At 39.7% G+C, this 21,080-nt stretch overlaps 1 long non-coding RNA gene across 1 annotated transcript in view; it reads right to left on the reverse strand.

Annotated features, from left to right (window-relative positions):
- Positions 1 to 21,080, reverse strand: part of LOC134541198 (uncharacterized) — a 97,858-nt gene that overhangs the window by 2,329 nt on the left and 74,449 nt on the right. Inside the window, exon 2 of the long non-coding RNA XR_010076569.1 lies at positions 3,882 to 4,059. This is a non-coding gene — a long non-coding RNA (uncharacterized LOC134541198). The remainder of the gene's footprint in view (positions 1 to 3,881; positions 4,060 to 21,080) is intronic.

The raw sequence follows: 21,080 nt of genomic DNA on the forward strand, positions 1-21,080 counted from the left end.
GTCACATCAGTAGAAACAAGCTTCTAGTAAACCGTCTGCAGGTTTGAACATACAGTTTGATCAATTGTAACGCAGTCACTCCTGTCTGATCAGTATCTGGATTCTTTACTCAGGAATTCTTAGGTGTGTGGTTAAAGTCTAGTATAATTTTCATTCTCATGATCATGCCATGTGTGCCGTGTGCATTGGCAAGTTGGCATTGTCATTGTGGCGTGTAGATCGGTAATTCTGGGAGAATTGCATTAGTACATTTCCTTGGGGACATTTATGGCTAGACCCGAACCATACACTTGCAACTTCTTCGACATTAATCTTAATATATATAAATCCAGTGTCCTGATGTTTTGTTTCCAGTGAACTCTTCACCAAGTCAACCGATTTCGATGAAAATTGGCATTTATGTGAAATTGTTTTCCAACTTGAGAGATAGGATAGTTTTTATTTCGATTAATGGTCTTAATAATTTATTATTAATAATAAACTGATTATCAATGTTGATTGGTGTTTAAGCCCGGGAAACAGTGGGCACTTCGTCTCCATGACAACGCTGCGTGCTCGAGAGTCGGGAAACCATCGGTGCTATTCGTTTTTTCCTTCCGTACATTACAAAGCATTGTATTAAGTTTTTGTCAAAATTAATTAATTTTCATTTTATTTCATTTATTATAACTGTAAATAAGAGATTTGGTCTCATTTCCCCCCCCCCCCCCCCCCCCATTAATACAACCGTTCGAAACCGGGTCGGGCAGCTAGTTTTAATATAAATAATTTTTTTGATCAATTTTTCTATATCTCCCAGTTTGACAGGCGCACTGATTCCTATGCTAGTGCTGCTGTGCTCAAGGTTTTGATGTCGGTTCCTCATGCCAATCTTTTCTGCATTGTGCCTGTGGAGATTATACTTGCTTGTGTGTTCCATCGCTTGTAACACTGCAACGTGTTGTAACCTGCCGCATCTTCCCTGTAAGTAACACTCTTATGTGTTTTGACGTGAATACATCTTTAAAATTGCTTCCATAGTACGAGAAAATTCAATAAAACGAATGATAACAAAATCGGGGGATACAGTTTGGTGTTGCAGTTACATATCTATCATCTCCATCCGAAATATAATCACACCACTGGATAGCTAAAGGATCAAAGAATTCGTTACGCCAAGTGAGGACTGTGACGCATCGCGCGCGGTGGAGGGGGAAGCGCCGCCATTTTGAGGTCATCTTGCTGCGTTTCGAGATTTCCGTTTAGTATTACTTTTGACTCGGAGAAGCTACGACGTTCGTTTGAGTTTCAATCGTCAGCTCTCGTCAAAATATATCGATTTCATGTATAAAACATTAGTGTAAAATAGTTACAGTTAGTATATATTGTGTTAAAGCATAAAAAAATAGCGTATTTTATAATTTTTATAGAAAATATTACCTGTTATTACGTACACGTATTCACGTACAACACACGGCCGTGTCCATGACACAGCCACACCCCATTTTTTTATGCTTATCTGATAATCAATTATAACACTTCTACCTGTTGTGAAGGGTGCTGCATCAGTTTTTTTTTAGTTACAGACTTTCCTGCGAATGCCGGAGTCATTTTCGACGAGTCATCGGTTGGAAGCCACACAAATACTTCGCTGCATGCCCAACAACATACTCTCGAGGGCTTGCAGGAAAATGCCAATGCTCTAGCAACTGCCTCCCCTTTGGTCGAGTAACCGTGTCAATGTGCAAGATTCGTGCTATGGTACAATTAAAAATGCTACCAAAACAGTCTACACTACTGTGTGACTGTACGGCAGAATGTTTTGGTTCAATCTCTGAACATATACTGTGATGATTCTGTGAGCATGGAACATTGTGCCACAATATATTATAAAAATAGTTAATTTTTAATCTACTAACTATGCTGCGATATGTGTACTGAATGTCATTCGAGTAACTGTTATGTATATGCTTACTTTTATGTGTGTTTATCTTAGTTATGTGATTCGAATTCGAAAGAAAATACAATAAGTGTTCATTTTCTTACAAAAAAGTAACATGTGTGTTTTATATTTCTAGAGTGAAAATTTGTAGGTACCTATTTTTCCAACCTATCTGTTCAAACATTAATTATGCATCACTTTGATTACTGCGATGTCCTCTTTCCTGATCTAACTGATAAACTAGCAAAGCGACTACAGAAGCTCCAGAACTGCTGCGTAAGATACATTTTAAACCTTAAATTACGAGATCATCTAACCCAATACTATCAGCAGCTAAAATGGCTCACTCTTGCACAAAGACGCAAAATGCACATACTTATTCTTGCTTATAAGGTGCTGCAGCAGGTATCACCTCATTATATGTCAGCCAGTATTAATTACCTACATAGCTACCATAGCCATGACATGCGATCCACACGCAACCCAATGCTATCTATCCCAGTGCACTCATCCAAATGTCTGTCGGGATCTTTTGCAACCTTGAGTAGCAGGCTCTGGAATAAACTAGACCAAGCGACAAGGCAAACAAAAAATCTAGCTTCCTTTAAGTACAGGCTGAAAAGACATCTTTGTAACAAATGCTTGCCATGACCACTTCGCCGCTACCCTATTGCTTGAATCTGTGTGTGAATGTGCGAGTGACTGGTTTTAATGTAGTATCACCTTTTTTTTTTATAATATTTGTTGTATCTTTAATCACTTTCCTTTTTATGTATGTCTATGCTTAGTTTTTAATTACTTTAAATTATTTATGGTTGAATCTTTTGTAGTAGCTAATATTGGAACATTAAGTTAAAATGTTAATTTGTTCTCTTAATATTTAGTCAACATCTGCTTATACCATGCTTAATTTTTAGTATTCCACTATTTGATGTAATTGCAGAAAAGTGTTTAAGTGTAAGAAAAGGCGTGCCGCCTTAACTTCGCCACCAATAAAGACGATAAATAAATAAATAAATAAATAAATAAATAAGGTTAATTCCTCACAATACGCACAATAATGTGCGATGTCATCCAAAATTTCCCACCACCCTACGGGAAATTTTTCCTTAAAACGGGAATGTTTTCCTATAAATAGGGAAACCTTTATTTTTCTGATTTTTGTTTTAGATTTTTTGACGGGAATATTTTGGCGAATTTTGGGCAATTCTTGGGTAATTTTTGATATTTGACAAATTTTGAAGGTCAGTGTCATACAATATGGCCGCCGTGGCGTCAGAATCCAAGATGCCGGCCGACAATCTTCATCCTTAATACTCATACTCCTGTCCTCGGACATACATTGATGTAGGTACTACTGGCGTGTACTATAGGCCCTATACATGTCGTAAACTACATGTTTGTCTCGACTTGCCAGTATCGACATATCGGTTTCAAATTGACATACCTTATATACATATCGATCATTACTTATCAGTAGAGACCGGAAAAATTCGCGTGTTCAATGACCTTTAGGTTAGGTTCCAATATCCTTTACACACTCGGGCAAATGCCAACTGTTCATTGGCTGCTGACTTGTGATTCTTCATGACTGGGTGGCCTGTGATTCGACACTTCTATGAGTGAGGGTCTCTAATTGGCCCTCAGTCCTCCAGATTAACAGTGGACCAATGGCAGAAGCAGCACTAAGATACAATTATTTGAATTTTAGCATAGCACGTAATGAACCCGCGAATTTTTCAGGTCTCTACTTATCAGTCTCTACATTATAGACCGGTTAAGTCATGTAAGTTATTGCATTGCATGTGATTCCTGACGTGTGTCAGTCCTCACATTACGTTAAAGATCTAACCTTGTCAGTATCTGCACATCGATAACTTGTCGGTCGCTACTCTAAGTTCTAGAATAATTGTTGCGCGCAATATGTCGGAATCAGAACTAAATCGCCCCGCCGACGTACCTAGGTCGCAGAATGTCGCCATGTTGAACGATGGCGGGCAGCGCCGCATGTCGACGAGGCCCTCACAGCCCCGGAGAGGAGAGACTTGAGTGACAAGTCACTCGTCGCGCCGGCCCGGCATAGCGGCGTCTTCACTCCGTCTTCACTCCGTCTTCACTCGCCAGGCCTCGGACAGCGCCTAGGGACACACGCACAGCCCTGCGCTGTTTGCTCGCCTCGACACACGGGCGCAGATATTTGGGGTTCCCGCGGAAGTTTTCAGGGGGTGGCGGAAGTTTTCAGGGGGTGGCGAAAGTTTTCAGGGGGGGCGAAAGTTTTCAGGGGGGGCGAAAGTTTTCAGGGGGTGGCGAAAGTTTTCAGGGGGTGGCGAAAGTTTTCAGGGGGTGGCGAAAGTTTTCAGGGGGTGGCGAAAGTTTTCAGGGGGTGGCGAAAGTTTTCAGGGGGTGGCGAAAGTTTTCAGGGGGTGGCGAAAGTTTTCAGGGGTTTGGCGAAAGTTTTCAGGGGGTGGCGAAAGTTTTCATGGGGTGCCGAAAGTTTTCAGGGGGTGGCGAAAGTTTTCAGGGGTTGGCGAAAGTTTTCAGGGGATGGCGAAAGTTTTCAGGGGGTGGCGAAAGTTTTCAGGAGGTGGCGAAAGTTTTCAGGGGGTGGCCAAAATTTTTCAGGGGGTGGCGAAAGTTTTCAGGGGGTGGCGAAAGTTTTCAGGGGGTGGTGAAAGTTTTCAGGGGGTGGCGAAAGTTTTCAGGGGGTGGCGAAAGTTTTCAGGGGGTGGCGAAAGTTTTCAGGGGGTGGCGAAAGTTTTCAGGGGGTGGCGAAAGTTTTCAGGGGGTGGCGAAAGTTGGCAGGGGGGCGAAAGTTGGCAGGGGGGCGAAAGTTGGCAGGGGGGCGAAAGTTGGCAGGGGGGGCGAAAGTTGGCAGGGGGCGAAAGTTTGCAGGGGGTGGCGCTAGTTTGCAAGGGGTCGAGGAAGTTTGCAGGGGGCGACGGAAATTTTCAAGGGGGGTCGTGGGAATTTCAGGAGGCCCACGGAAATTTGAGGGGACGTCTAGATTTGTAGGGGGGCCACGAATATTTGTAGGGGGGCACGAAAATTTGTAGGGGGCTGCGGAAATTTGCAGGGGGTGGTGGAAATTTGCAGGAGGTCGCGGAAATTTGCAGGGGGTCCGCAGAAATTTGAGGGGGCCGTGTAAATTTGCAAGGGGGAGGGGCACGAAAATTTGTAGGGTCCCGCGGAAATGTGCATGCAGCTGTGAAGCGAGTGGTAACCATAACATCATATGGCGGAGAGATGAAGGTGAAGACGTAATGCAAGTCCTTCCAATGATTTCAAGAAACTTTACCGGGTGTTTCATCCCTAAAAATTACTCTGAAAACCTGGAGTTTTAGCAATTTTCACTCTCCTAAAACAACAGTTTGAAAAGCGAAATCTGGAAACAGAATTACTTATCCACTCTCAGTGTGTTCGTAAGTTTTTCTTGAACAGACACCACACGTATATCTTGACCAGTTTTCAAAGGGCGTTGTTTCTTAACGTTTTTGTAATTAACTCTGCAAGCATATCGACACTGTATTGTTTAAATAAAATTTGAATTCGAGTGACAGATACGAAACCAAAATTAGTTATAGCTTGACATTAATTTAGATATTAGTTTTGTTGTATTTATTCTTAAGAAAAAATTTGCTCTGTTAGAAGAAAAAAAACTTTATCCACCCGTGCGAAGCAAAATACCACAGTTAGTTTGTAAATGAATATAACAATTTGTTCAGATCTAAGCTCAAAGGCCTATATTAGCCTCGGGAACCACTTACGTCCTAGGTCGTGCACAGAAAAAAGTTATGTACTTTAACAAAATATTCCTTTGGAAATCAGTTGCCAAAAAATAGCTTGAAGAAAGATATTGTAGCTTTGTACTACACATGGCTATGGTTAATTTTGCATATATATGTATATATATACATACAGGTATATATTTCGAGCTAATACTGAGTATTGGAGCATAATTTTATACTTTAATTAACGTTTCTTTGAAGCATAATTTTTTTTAAACCATGAATTTAGAATATTCATTCATTTTACTTTATTTTGTTGTATCGTGCTTAATAATGTGCGCAGTTAATACTGGAAAGCTATTTTAGAAGAAAAAAAAGTTACTGGTTCAACAGAAACCTTAAATGCCCGGGTAAGAATCCGAACCCAGTTATTATTGCGAACACTATTTTGTACAAATACTGTGTGTTTTCATGTAAACGTACAAATTTACAAATATCTACAATTTAAAATGAATATTTCTGTTCCAAACACAAAGAGAAATTTACATTGTATAAAATGTTTTCAAATTTTTTTTTTTCTGTGTGTGTGATGAAGTTTCCTTTTCTATACAAACATAGAATACATATACGCGTGTTCAAGTGATGTAGAAATTGTCCTGCACCTACAACCCTTTCCCCTCCCCCCCACAAGGTAGCTTTCCTTCATTATTATTTTTTTAAATAAATGTAGGATACGACCTTGTTCTCAGGAGACATTTCTTCGACTATCGGGTGAGTGTTCGATTACAAATTTTCTTTTCTTTCTTTCTCTCTCTTTTCTATTCAACTTCTGTGGAATATTTGCTTCGCGCACACGTCGCATGCGCTAGAGAGAGAGAGAGAGAGAGAGAGAGAGAGAGAGAGAGCAGTGGAGAAATTCGAACGAGAGAGAAATAGAGATAGAAATGCGGGATATATCGGAAACGCAAACTCTGATGTCCAGCCAGTACACATACGATGCTGTGTTTTGCTTACTTGGTTGGGGGGGGGGGGGAAGAAAAAAAAGGAGGGGGGAGGGAATACATTTCTCACGTGCCTGTGTGTGGGTGGTTGTGTGTATAATCCGCATTCCGAATACACATTTGCTGAATTTTTTTTCAATGCAAGGAAACATCCGCATGGTCTCTTCCAATTCTATCCCCCATTCTTTTTTTTTTGTTTTTCTCTTTTCTCTCTTTTCTCTTTTAGGCCACTCCCACTAACGATTAAGACCCGCCCCCAACGCGTTACGACCCAAAAAGAAAAAAAGGCCTGAATTTCCACCCAGTCTCATTACTTTTTTTTTTTTTTGTTTGAATCCCAAAATCTTCCCCTGTTCCTTTTTTTTTTGCTAATGTATATTTTATTCGTCATCGCCATCATGCCAACAGTCAAAGGCCCCGCTAACGGTTACACAGGGAAAAAAAAAAATTACTTTAAATTTTACAGAAAAAGTTTTTCCCTTGGAAATTTGTTGCCAAGAAATAGTTATCAACACTACACGAAATACAAAAAAATTACTGTAAATTTGCACGACCCATTTATACGGTTAATTTTATTTTGCATGTACTATGTGCGATTTTGGAAAACAATACTGAATATTTCCTGACGCCCTTAACGGAAAATTGTGCACCAAGTTTAAAATTTTGATTGATGGTCTTGTGCAAGCATGATTTTTTTTTCCCCAAGCATACCGGGAATGTTATTCAAATATTCAACTATTTGACTTTATTTTGTTTTATTATGCTTATTATTCTCTCAGTTAATACTGGAAAACTATTCAGGGAACGGTTTAACCATTAAAGTTACTGGGATAGCCACAAAGCATGAATGCTCCGGGTATGAATCCGAACCCAGTATTACTGCGAACACTATTCTGTAGTGTGCATATTAAAATTTTACAGTGTTGTATAACCGCGTGGGAGAGTGCTTTTGGTGGGTTGGGGGTGGGGGGGGCGTGGCTTCATTTCGAGAAGGGCGTGGTCTCACTCAAGCGGGAGGCGTGGCCAACGCATAATTACGCCCCCTCCCCCCCAACTCCCAGGCGTCGCCATGGCTACTACTACGTCGGCGTCTTTTTTTTTTTTTTTCATGTACCGTCATCGAAAAGAAAAGTGTGTAGGGTTGGTTTTTGTGGAAAGGCTTGGGGAGGAGGGTGGGTTGGTAGAGGGGTTATGCCCTCGTATATATCAATATCGAGAGCTTTCGGTTGGCGTACTATGGGGGAATGGGGGAGAAAAAAAAGGAGAGGGTGGAAGGGGAAGGGGGGGTGGTTTGTTTCGCGCGCGCGGATCCCAAACGTCGGGGGGTGAGTTTCTGCGTGTGTTTCGTGATATTATGGAAGTGAGAGATAGAGAGAGAAAGAGAGGGAGGGAATCCTACACGTTCTCATCCCTTCGCCTGTTTTTTTTTTTTCATACGAAAAAAAAACAAATAAAAGAAAACTTTTGCCGAACCTCGTCTTTCCGCGCGAAACATGCGACGTTATTCCACTACCCCCCCCCCCCTCCCTTTTACACCCAAACCCCTTCCCCCTAAAACAAAAAATGTCATCCCTACAATCCTCTGGCCGATGCACCATCGGTTTTTCCCAATTGCGTTTGAGTAATGATTCTCCTCGCCGCTCCGGTGATAATCAAAATATAGATTGATAGTCTTCGTTGGGTGGTGGAGGGAATGTGTGGTGGGACCATGCCGGGACATTATGACGCATTGCCAGGAGCGTGCGGCAGCGCTGAGGTGGGTATGCTTATACCCACGCGCTGATGCTACCCCCCTCTTCATCCCCTATCTCCCTAGAAGCCATCATGGAGCAAGACGCGCGACGCATCGCTAATAAGATTACGAGAGAGAGAGAGAATATATCAGGTGCGACCGTAGAATTTTCTCGTCGCCGGTCCGGGAAAGATTGAAATATGTTATTTTTTTTTTTTTTAAAAAAAAAGCGTGTGTGTTGCCAAAAAAAGGAAATCTTTCTTTTTTTTACGGTTATGCATTCTCGTTTCACATTAGAAAATATATTTTTAAAAAATAAATTTGTTGCGAGTTTCAGTGACTGCATAATATAATTTCCTATTAAAATTAGAAATAGGACATTAGATGTAAAAAAAGAATATTTTCTATTAAAATATTTTTTTGTATGTTATATAGCTTACATGCAAATTAAGCACAGGTTCGTGTACCTATATGTAGAAGAAAAAATTAAGTCAAGAAGTTTCTGGTGATTTTTTTTTTAATATAATGGTACGCACATTGACACTAAGTAGACTGGTAGCTCACACACAAGCGTTCTTTAGTGAGTTTCATTATTTCATGCAAAACATAATGTATTTGAGTAAAGGATGTTACGAAAGAAAATAAATAGTATATCGTTAAATAATTTTTTATGGATGCACTTGGGTGGGTAAAGAAAAAGGATCGTCATCTGAAATTATTATAATCATTTTTTTTACTTTCTGAGGATACTGCTGGGGCGAAAATGCCGAATCTAGTTGAGTTATTTAGATAGGAGTTTCCGTGAAGCTATCCCGTACATACAAAGTACGGGAGAAAGGACAATGAAATGTCTAGCAGGCTACTTGGTGCGCGAAACACATTTTATTGCACGCGTCAAACTACGTTATATATAGGTACGTATATATATTCCTGTAATTGTCTTCTAATTAAATGATTTGAACTTCTTTCATTTAAAAATTGTATAGAAGTTATTTGTTTCCACCCATTGGCAAACTTTGAGGGGAAAATTTAACGAAATATTTTCAATCTATAATTTCGTGTTTTAGACAGTGATTTAAATTGAATTGATAATGTGCGATAGCTATAATTGATAAGTTTGTAAATGCCTTTTTTTAACCTTAATTCAAAAATTTTTATTTGATGGTTTTGAGAATCCTAAAAGCCTGTTTATATTTCAACTCCAGCATGAATTGAGAGCATTATTTCATGTCTTAACAATTTTAAATTAAACATTTTTATGTATATTCCATATTAAAAATTTCGCTATCCAAAAAACCCTTAGTTTTTGGAAAAAAAATATTTTTTTTTTTTATTGATTTACGAATGATATCTCTTAAATAAAAGGGTTTTGCGACAAGGCACATACAAACGATAATTCAAAACTTGATACGAAACTATTACGCGCCATTTCTTCATGGTAAGGTTGAACTATTTATAGAAGCATAATAATTAATGGACAATACACACTGTATTGTGTTAGTGCACTTTCATGACTTTATTTACATGATTAAGAACGATTTCATCAGGAGAATCACTATACAAGCTATAGGGTCTTGCCCATTGCATTGTTTAAATGCACTTTAATGACATTATTTAAACGTTTGCACGATATCATCCATTGAATCACTAGACAAGCTATACTTAGGGACAGGAATTTTTCGCGAAAAGATCTGAACACTTATCAGACTGTAACAAGGTATACCCGCACCTGTGGTTTCTTCCTTGTGATTGGTGGGCCGTCTGCGAGAGAAGTCGTTGCCTTGTTTGACCGAGCCACTCAGGACGCGTTTACTTCGGCAAATGAATCACTGTGTTTGGTGTTGTTACAATCGACATGTACCTGGGAGAAACTCACCCAATCACGAAACACAGACGGTGTTACAGTGTTTTAACTTTCATCTAGTCTCGAAATCTTTTCGCGAAATCTGCATGCCTCTAGCTACACGGTATTACTCATTGCTAGGGGCATGCAGATTTCGCGAAAAGATTTCGGGACTAGATGAAAGTTAAAACACTGTAGCATCGTCTGTGTTTCGTGATTGGGTGAGTTTCTCCCAGGTACATGTCGATTGTAACAACACCAAACACAGTGATTCATTTGCCGAAGTAAACGCGTCCTGAGTGGCTCGGTCAAACAAGGCAACGACTTTTCTCGCAGACGGCCGCCAATCACAAGGAAGAAACCACATGTGCGGGTATACCTTGTTGCAGTCTAATAAGTTTTAAGATCTTTTCGCGAAAAATGTCTGCCCCTACTCATTGCATTGTGTTATTGCACTTTCAGGACTTTATGTAGGTATATGTTCAAGGACGGTCGCATCAGGTGAATCACTTTACAAGCGCTGCATACAATTTTTCCTTTGCAAATTTAGTCGCGGGATGAACACCACTCATCTGCTGTTCAGAGAAGTTATTTATAACAAGAAATACGTGCAACTTATTCCACCATGTGCATTTTCTTTGTCTTCACAGTCGGGTGGAGCAAACGTCTTATCTCTTCTCGAGTCGAATTTTATAATAAAATTCACGAAAGTCTGAAATCAAGAAAGAAAAAACATGTGGGCAGCACCTGGCCGCTGTTTTCGCTACAAGTGAAACTTCACCGGAAGAAAGAAGAAAGCATGAGGTTGCGTAAGTATGCCTCACTGTATTTTTTTTTGTGATAAAATTACAGATTTTTTTACGTTTGTTCATTCGCGTGAAAAACAACTCTATCTCTCTACAAAATAGTGTTCGCGGCAATACCCGGAGATATGTGCTCCTGTGTTGTCTCGTTGCCTCCAGCATTTTAAAGTTGTTTTTAAACCGTTTATACCTAGACGGCTTCCCAGTTCGTGACGGGTCCGCCACGTCCTAAGGGGAAGGAAAAGGTACCTTTCATACTTTTGGTGGCGGTAGTGTAGCTGGGTAGAAACTGGAAAGGTACCCTTTCCGATTTCTTAAAATGTTTTAGTTTTTAATGCAAATATGCACTGGAAAAGTATCCCCTCGGAAAATGGTACCTTTCAGAATTTTCTGTACTATGACACAACAGAAAAATAAACTGGAAAGGTACCCTTTCCGATTTCTTTAAATGCATAGGTATTATTTTCTGCTTTAAAATTCTGAAAGTTATCCTTATTAGGTTAGGTTAGGTAAGTATGGTGCACTAACACAGACAATTCACGGGATAAGAATTTTCCTCCGATCATATATTCTTGTCGAAGTAGAGTTTACACGCAGAACAAAAGACGAAAGAGAAGACAATTTAAAATATTACGCTACATAGGCGGTTGTTTTGCTAAGGTATTCTGTGGACACTCCCTACCAGCGCTACCTAGTATGAAACTGAGGAACTAGGTGCTTGTATCGATACATTACTAGGGACTGGAAAAATTCGTGGTTTCGATGACCTCTAGGATAGACTCCACGATCCACTATGTACGCGGGAAAATTACACCTGCTCATTCGCTACTGACTCGTGACACCTGCTAACTGGGATGCTTGTGATTCGATATACTTCTTACGTTGAGGGTCATTCATTGGCTCGCAGTCCTTCAGGCAAACTGTGTTCCAATCACTGAAGCGGCAATAGGTTACGCGCACTTGGATTCTAGCCTACCGCGAATTTTTCCGGTCTATTACATTACTGTACAGAAAATTCTGAGACGTACCCTTTCCGAGGGGATACAAATCTATCGAGTCTGTGGTGAGACCGCAGACGGCTGGACGGCACCGCATGGACGTATACAGGGAGTTTCCCGCGTGCAGCACAGACCTGTCTGTGTCCGTGACGTCTTCTTCCGATCGCTCGGAACAGACTCTTAAGGGTTCCCTAGCCCTGATGCGGGGTCGACGTGGTGAGCGACGACACAGCTCCGGTGCTAGCCCGGACAGCTGGCAAGAGGTTTGGATAGGACCTCCACCGGGTGTCTTGAGGGGTCCCAGTGTGATGTAGGCGCCAGCAGTTGCTGATGAAGTCTACAGGGCTCAGGACACAGCCAACTGTCTGGTCAGCTGAGCGAGGCAGGGGATGTGAAGGTGGTGTCTATGCTGGGATGGGTAGCCTCAGCCTCCGGACATAGCCGGATCTCCTAACACCTCTCCTGTCTCACGTGTACAGCGTGTTTCGTATCCACGCCCGTGGGGGCCCCCAGGCCGGCAGGGCCCTAACGGCTAAGAGTAGAGACCTGAAAAATTCGCTGGTTTATTACGTGCTATCTACTAAAATTCAAATAATTATACCTTAGTGCTGCGTCTGCCATTGGTCCACTGTTAATCTGGAGGACTGAGGGGCCAATTAGAGACCCTCACTCATAGAAGTGTCGAATCACACAGGCCATCCAGTCGTGACGACTCACAAGTCAGCCAGCCAATGAACAGTTGGCATTTGGCAGAAGTGTGTAAAGGATATTGAAGTCTATCCTGGAGTTCATTGAACCCGCGAATTTTTCCGGTCTCTAGCTAAGAGTGCTGGGTCAACAAAACAAAAGGGGGAGCAATCCCTCAGACAGTCATGTTCCGCCGGCTGAAGAGACCTGTGAAACGACGGCATTTGCCAGACCGTCCCAACCATCCAAGATGCCAGGACGAGTTGCCTTCGCGTCATCCCCTTAAGAAGGACTTCGAGGGCGCGTACCACCAATGGGAAGAACTTTAGCAGCGCTGCGTTACTTCGCAAATAGCCCTGATTTGAAGATTATATATATATATATTTCTTTCAAACGTAGGTCATGTTGTCCGTAACATGCATTTTTCCCGAAATAATCTGGTCACTCATTAGACTGCAACAAGGTATGCCATTGTTCCCTTGTGATTGGCGGCCGTCTGCGAGAGAAGACATCGCCCTGTCTGGCCGGGCCATTCAGGACGAGTTTGCATTCCGCGCTGGATGGCTGTGATTGGTGCGCTGGCTGAAATAAACTCAGCCAACCACGAAACACAGACAATGCTACACAATTTCAACACACAGCTGGTCTGGAAATCTTTTTCGCGAAAACTATACACGGCCCTACAAATTTGTCTTTGCCACTATCGATCAAATTACTTCCAGTGCAAACCCTGCGTGTAGGCAGGGATAGCGACTTACAGCGAAAAAAAGTTATTTGGTTCCCTGTTTTCCCTGTCTATCTTCAACACGTAGTTTAATTTCCGAAGCATCATAACAATGATGGGTGCTATCTATTTCAGGTGTATTAAACAGCTGTGTTCTCCAGAGCTACTCAACTGCGTCAATCGGGTTAGTTTATTCCTGAAGAGAAAACAGTTTAAAAATTGTTAATATTCAAAAGGTGTCTGCATTGTTCTGCGTTGACGTCACGCCGACAGACGCAGCAGACACTCATACGCACGTAAAAAAAAAAAAACGTGAGACAGGATTAAACTTCAATGTTTTAAAAATCACAACTATTGGCGCAGTTTCTGTTTCAACAAAACATAAGCTCGATGAGTAGAGACCTGCAAAATTCGCGGATTCATTCGGTGATAGGCTAGAATTCAAACACACATACCTCTTGGATAATTTTTCTATTGGCTTGCTGTTCATCTGGACGAATTTCAACCAGTTATAAACCCTCAACCAAAGAATGTTCGAATCACAGACAAACCCGCTGAGATGACTTACAAGTCGGCAGCCAATGAACTTGCGTTATTTGCCCGAGTGTACAGGGGTATGTGCAGTCTATCCTGAAGGCCATCGAAACCGCGAATTTTGCAGGTCTCTATCGATGAGTTACGCAGCTGTCTGGAGAAAGGGTCTCGGATATCGAGCTCAAAACTGACTCTAATCGGCATAGCGCTTGTTTTTTTTTTGTGCAGAGTCACAGTTTGCAGTTTCTCAGCACGCAACTGTTTTGTCATTGGAAGCATATTGTATTCACCAGTGCCGACCACAATACCTGTTTAGTTTAATCGTTGAATCCTTATGTTCGCTGTGTTGTTCAGGGTTCTTATTTTCTCCATTATTGGATTTTTTCCATGACAAACAGTGGAAAACTTCAATGGCGTAGGTCTAAATAATTGTATTAAATAGAAAAAAACTATTAAGAATCTTTAAATAAGAAAGTCGTGGGAGCATAAAAAATTTGATTATTTATTTAACGTCAACAAACGTAGTTTGTAAATAAACAAATGAAATTTTTTCATAAGTGCTGACGTTTCGGCACAATGCACAGTTTGTGTCTCGCGTATCCGCTGTTCATTGATGTGTTTACCTGCTTTCATTTACTGTTTGTGTATGCTTACTTGTTTTTCACATCACTGACAGATATCCGAGAAAAAAAAGCACAAATTAAATCAATACTTTTACAGTTTCTGTATGCGAACTTTAATTCTTAGAAACAAAATAAAAAAAATATGTCAAATGAAATGAGAGATTTTAGTTGAACATAACAGCAGAACGTCTGCTAGTTAAAAAAATTGGCTGTCTGTAAAGTCGGTTTACGGACGATAGTTTAACGTGACAACGTCATAACAAAACATTGATGAAATGATTGCCCACTTTTATGAATAAAATTGAATCATTTTTATTGTATTATCACTATTTTGTATGGATACAAAGAGGTGGTGAAATGAAATGTACAATTTAATTGATAAATTTACTTTTATTTGCACTCATTAATTCAAATATGTTTATTACTTTAACGAACAGATTATTTTAACTATAACTTTTGTACGTGTTTGCTATTTAACTTCTTCCAATCTGTGTTATTCTGTTAAGTATAGGACGATGATAGGAAAAGTAGGAAACGAATGGGAGTGTTTCCAAGTTTAATGTGCCTCGAAAAAGTCAAATCGATGGTTGTTCCAATCGAGTGGAAGAGAGATAGATGCGGCGCAAGCGTACAATGAGCGTAACGGGACACATTTTCGTGCGTGCAGCCGGCTTTCATCGATTTATTAGACGTTGTCACGTCAAAAAAAATAGTCCCTGCCCTTGCGTATGACTTTGCCTAATTTGACAAGTTACTATTTTCATTCGAGCTACTTTCAATTAAAGGTCTTCACCGAATATATTGGATTTTTTGATGCGTAACATCTTAGCTCTTCAGTATCCGGCAATTGGTGGGGGTAATTTCTTGGATGGAACGGAAGTCGCGTGGAACGGAAATGTGTAAACACTAGTGCTGCCATCTGCGGTGGATGGTGCGAACCGAAGTTCATAGAGAGAAAGGGAAAAGTGAATTTTTTAACAAGATGGGCAGTTTTTTAATAAAATTTCCTTGTCGAAAATCTGCTCTAAGTCAGGGTTCAGTATATATGTTTTAAAATCTTTTTTTGACGTGACAACGTCTAATAAATCGATGAACGCCGACTGCACGCACGAAAAAGTGTCCCGTAACGAACATTTTTCCGTTACGCTGTGTCACGTTACGCTCATTGTACGCTTGCACCGCATATATATCTCTTCCACTCGATTGGAACAACCATCGATTTTACTATTTCGAGGCACATTCAACTTGAAACACTCCCATTCGTTTCCTACTTTTCCTATCATTGTCCTATCCTTAACAGAATAACACAGATTGGAAGAAGTTAAATAGCAAACATGTATAAAAGTTATAGTTTAAAAAAATCTCTTCGTTATAGTAATAAACATATTTGAATTAATGAGTACAAATAAAAGTAAATTTATCAATTAAATTGTAGATTTCATTTAACTCCTTTGTATCCATACAAAATAGTGATAATTCAATAAAAATGATTCAATTTTATTCATAAACGTATGCAATCATTTCTTCAATGTTTTGTTATGACGTTGTCACGTTAAACTGTCGTCCGTAAACCGACTTTACAGACAACCTATTTTTTATTTTTTTTATCGGAGCAGTTTCATTACGTAGTTTAACCTTTCGCTCTGCAAATGGAATGATACCTACTATAGTCGACGTAACTGCTCCGGCAGCGAGTTCTAGCGGTGGGTGTTGAAACTACGTGAGATTCGCGTCCAGAAATGTGGTTTGAAAACACAATATTTGCGTATCTATTTATCACGCTTGGCGTTATTTTTTATTTATTTTTTTTAACAATTTTACGTTTAATTCCGTGTCCGAGTTTCGTATTATAATATCATTTGCAACACCAGAAAACATAAATTTGTTTTTTACCGAGGTTAGATGATTACACATCTCTGGCGAATACTGAAAGACTCTCTTCACATTATTTATTTGGGTAGTTCCAGATTTATGTAATGAAGTTTTTAAAAATTGAGACAGTAAAAGCAGTTTCGTATACGTCACGCGGCTTTGGAAAAAAAAAAACAGATATTTCAGTGATCGAACACAACGTAATTAGCGAGGCAAAAATTATTAACCATGAATACTATCCTGTCATTTTATTAATATCTGATAACATACAGAATTAATTTGGTGACAAAATTTTACTGTGAAACACAATATAGCAATGCTTATGTAGTGATTCATCCGTATCAATTTTCCAAGATAAATATTTCATGACATGTAAATGCACCGAAGGGGTATGGTTTTTGGGGAGGGGAGGAGTTTCGTGATTTTTTTTTATGCTTGAGTTTATCCTGATAGTATTTCATTGCTAAAAGACAGGGAAATTTCTCGAATTCGCTTGGCGTCAGGCTAAAATTTAAAACCTTATATTTGCTCTAACAACGTTTGCTTTTACATTGGCTGATTCCTAGCGAGAAGTTTTAGTTCTTGTTGGTTGGCACTACCTGTTTCGCTTACTTCTCTACCAACTATGCATCGTTGACTCATGGTTGAAGAAAGGCATGCAGATTTCGCGAAAAGATTTCGAGACTAGATGAAAGTTAAAACACTGTAACACCGTCTGTGTTTCGTGATTGGGTTAAGTTACTCCCAGGCACATATCGACTGTAACACCACCAATCACAGTGATTCATTGCGTCCTGAGTGGTTCGGTCAAACAAGGCAACGACTTCTCTCGCAGACGGCCACCAATCACAAGGGAGAAACAACAGGTGCGGATATACCTTGTTGCCGTCTAATAAGTGTTCAAATCTTTTCGCGAAAAATGCCTGCCCCTACTCATGGTCGAAGAAGGGCATGTCAGTTAACTGCGGTCCAATAATGAATAAGGTGCGAAAGTATGAAGTTTTGCATTCTAGCTTGCGTCCAAATTAATCCACGAATGAATCATTGCTAATAGAATTCTTTGGAAACCTTGAAAGTTAAGCGATACGTACAGAGTACTTAAAAAATTAATAACACGGTAACGTTTACTTTCTTTACGTATGTATATATTTAAGTGTGTTTTTTTTATGTACATTGAGTAATGGGGATACAGATAAATTATTTGCCCCGGGGCAAATAAATAATGTTTCAAAATTTAGTGAAGGAAAAGAGCTAATCACTAATTAATAGTTTTATATTTCTGATTTTATTTTATTGATACAAAAAACTTTAATTCCGAACCACTGAAGTAAATTAAAAAAAAAATTAATTACAAAGGAAATAAGTTTTTTTTTTACTTCTGTAGGTTACGGATGTGAAGTAGTACGCAAATACAAATAATTATTTCAACGTATTTATATTTGTTTGTGTACTATATGTGAAAAGCTTGTTTTCCAGTATCGCTTTGATAAAAAAATATATATAATTGATATGGTCTTATGTGGTTGTTTCACGCTTGCTAATAGCTTTGAATATATATACTGTATAGAAGTCGCCAGCCCAGGTTAAAACTTCTAATACGGTTTTGAGGTAGTTGGTTAATTCACCGCCGCAATCGCCACCATCTCTAGGGCATCGACTTGTGGTGGTCCCTGGCGGACAACTGTCGAACTCTTCAAACACCCCTTCCCCCTCCAGTTGAACGACGTTGAGCTGCAGTGAATGATGGGTGGGGGGTGCGGGGAATGACAGCGGCCGACAGCGCTGCGCTCTAACGTGTAAATAACAACTAAGACGATACAGGGCATTACGGTAGCGCACTGCAGCGGTGAAGTTCCCAAGCTGCTCATCTTACGCTTTTGAAAAACGTAGAGTAAATCCTATCCACTCGCGACTTCTATACAGTATATATATTCAAAGCTAATAGGCTGTGCGTTGCGGCGTTAAGGGGCCCGCCTCGTCAGGGGTGTATGTGTGTTAGTGAGGCGGGATGATAAGCGCGACGCTCGCTGGTGCTTCCAGCGCGGTGTCTCCTCTGGACTGGCGCGCAGTCTTCTCGTCGTGCGTATGAACGGTGACCGTAACATTACATGGAGGAGAAATGAAGATAAAGGTGTTATGCAAGCCCCTTAAGTGCTTTCAAGAATCTGTACTGGTTGTTTTATGCCTAAAAATTACTCTGAAAACACGCGTTTTAGGCATTTTAACGCTTCTAAAAATACAGTTTTAAAACTTAATCCGAAATTAAAAGTACTTTTCAGTCCTCAGCGAACTCTTAAATGCTATTCGTATATAGGCCCCACTCGGATATCTTGAGTAGTTTTGAAATCGCGTTGTTTTTCCTGAAGCTCTGCACACCGTATGTGTGCCCAGGTAGGCGGGTCCCTTATAGGCGTAAGCACGCGTATCTCTTTTCCGCGGGTAAATCGAATTCTTTTCGACCACTTAACCGGGCGGAAATGCGGTGGTCTTTGATGTTATTACAACACGGGGGAGAGAAAAAATATAGATGCACGTGAAAAAAAAAAAAACATACTCAAACGTAGACAGGCCCTCCTATAGCGCTTGTAACTAGTTTTTATTTGCGATAAATACATTTTCTTTTTTGCTCTGTGCGTTGCTGGAGCCAACCATGACGTCACTTTCGCTTGATTGGCCAAACGCGTTGCGCTGCTGGTGACATAATTCTAATTAAAAAAATAAACGTAACGGAAGCGGGATCCATACACAAAGGTTCGCCCTTTTTTTTTCCTCTCTCCTAAAACAAGGAACAACCAACCGCCTAAGGCGAAACCGATCTTCTCCTCTCTCCCTCTCTTTCTCTCTCTCTCTTTCTCTCTCTCTTTCTCTCTCTCCCCCTCTCTTCCGAGACTCACTCAGTACAGTTATCGATAATAAAACAAAAATTAAGTAAAATTATGGAATTCTCGATTAACTTTTCCATGGTTAAAAAAATAATTTTTATGCTCCAATGAAACATCAATTGAAATATAAAAAAAATATATGTGCCAATTTTTGTATGAAATACTCATTATTGTATCGATAAACGTATTTAGTACATGCAGAAGTAACCATAGCTACGTGTAGAACAAAGTTCCAATACCTTTCTTGTAGTATTACAAAACTGTTTCTTGGCAACTTGATACCAAAGGAATCTTTTGTAAGAGTACAATTTTATTTCTGTGCACACTTTTCCATAATTATTTCAGATAGTGCCACCACCGTATCCTTAAACGCTCGACCCCAGATTAACTGTAATCTTGCAATTTACTGCAATGATCGTTCTTATTAAGAACTTAATCAATTTTACCTAAAAATAAAAACAAATACTACTAAGTTTCGAACACTAACAAATATTTATACTTCACTAGCGACTCGCCCCGGCTTCGCACAGGTGCAATGCTGATTCTAAATATCACTTACTAATTATAAATAAATATAAATATAGACTAAAAACAAAAGATAATCAACAAATATCAACAACAAAAGGTACCTATTCTGTTCAGTTCTTTTTTGAACTTAAATACCTTACCTTAAACTACGATTTTCGATAATTAAATAAAGAATATTTTACTTACTATTCGTTCGACCAAAAACAAAAGATAATCAACAATTATCAACAACATGTATGCGCAAAAAAAAGTGTTTATTTACGACATCACATTAGAAACCTCTAAAATTATCAGTGTTTCCCTACTATATTATGCATGTTTTATACATATAAACCGCATCAAAATTCTTGGCGTAGTTTTAAAGATGTAAGCATACATAAGGACAGACAGACAGCGGGAAGCGACTTTGTTTTTATACTATGTAGTGATTACTTCATTACTTAATACTTTCAATACTTCTATACTTTATTATTCACTAACACATGGGCAAATGTTTTCGTTAGATCTATAATAGAACAGTTTTAAGTACTTAGTGATGCTAGAAAATATTACGCAACAAGACATTTATGAACAGCTACACAAACATATGCCACTAACCAATCTATTTATTGTTATAAATAATAAAAAAAAAAGATATGTTTTTGAAATAAATCTGCTTGGTATGGTCAGGCTTGAAATCACTGTCGACACAAGTTTAGCTGACTCGAGTAACAGTATCTTGCAAAACAACTCGATGCGACACAAACACCGTATTCGCAGAGACCTGAAAAATTCGCGGGTTCATTTCGTGCTATGCTAAAATTCAAATAATTATACATTAGTGCTGCTTCTGCCATTGGTCCAGTGTTAATCTGGAGGACTGAGGGCCAATTAGAGACCCTCACTCGTAGAAGTGTCGAATCACAGGCCACCCAGTCGTGACAACTCACAAGTCAGCAGCCAATGAACAGTTGGCATTTGCCCGAGTGTGTAAAGGATATTGGATTCTATCCTGGAGGTCATTGAACCCGCGAATTTTACCGGTCTCTACGTATTCGTTACTTTCATTCATACATATGCATTTTTTTTCGAGACAAATCATAATTATTTAAAGCGTAATGGTCAGCAAAACACACTTAAATAACATTAAGGTGACCTTACCTCGGAGTTAAAATCAGTAGAACTGACACCGGTTTAAATATTTCCAGAGTGAATCACTATGCCATAC

This window comes from Bacillus rossius, chromosome 18, assembly GCF_032445375.1.
Source record: "Bacillus rossius redtenbacheri isolate Brsri chromosome 18, Brsri_v3, whole genome shotgun sequence".
NCBI classification, from domain to species: domain Eukaryota; kingdom Metazoa; phylum Arthropoda; class Insecta; order Phasmatodea; family Bacillidae; genus Bacillus; species Bacillus rossius.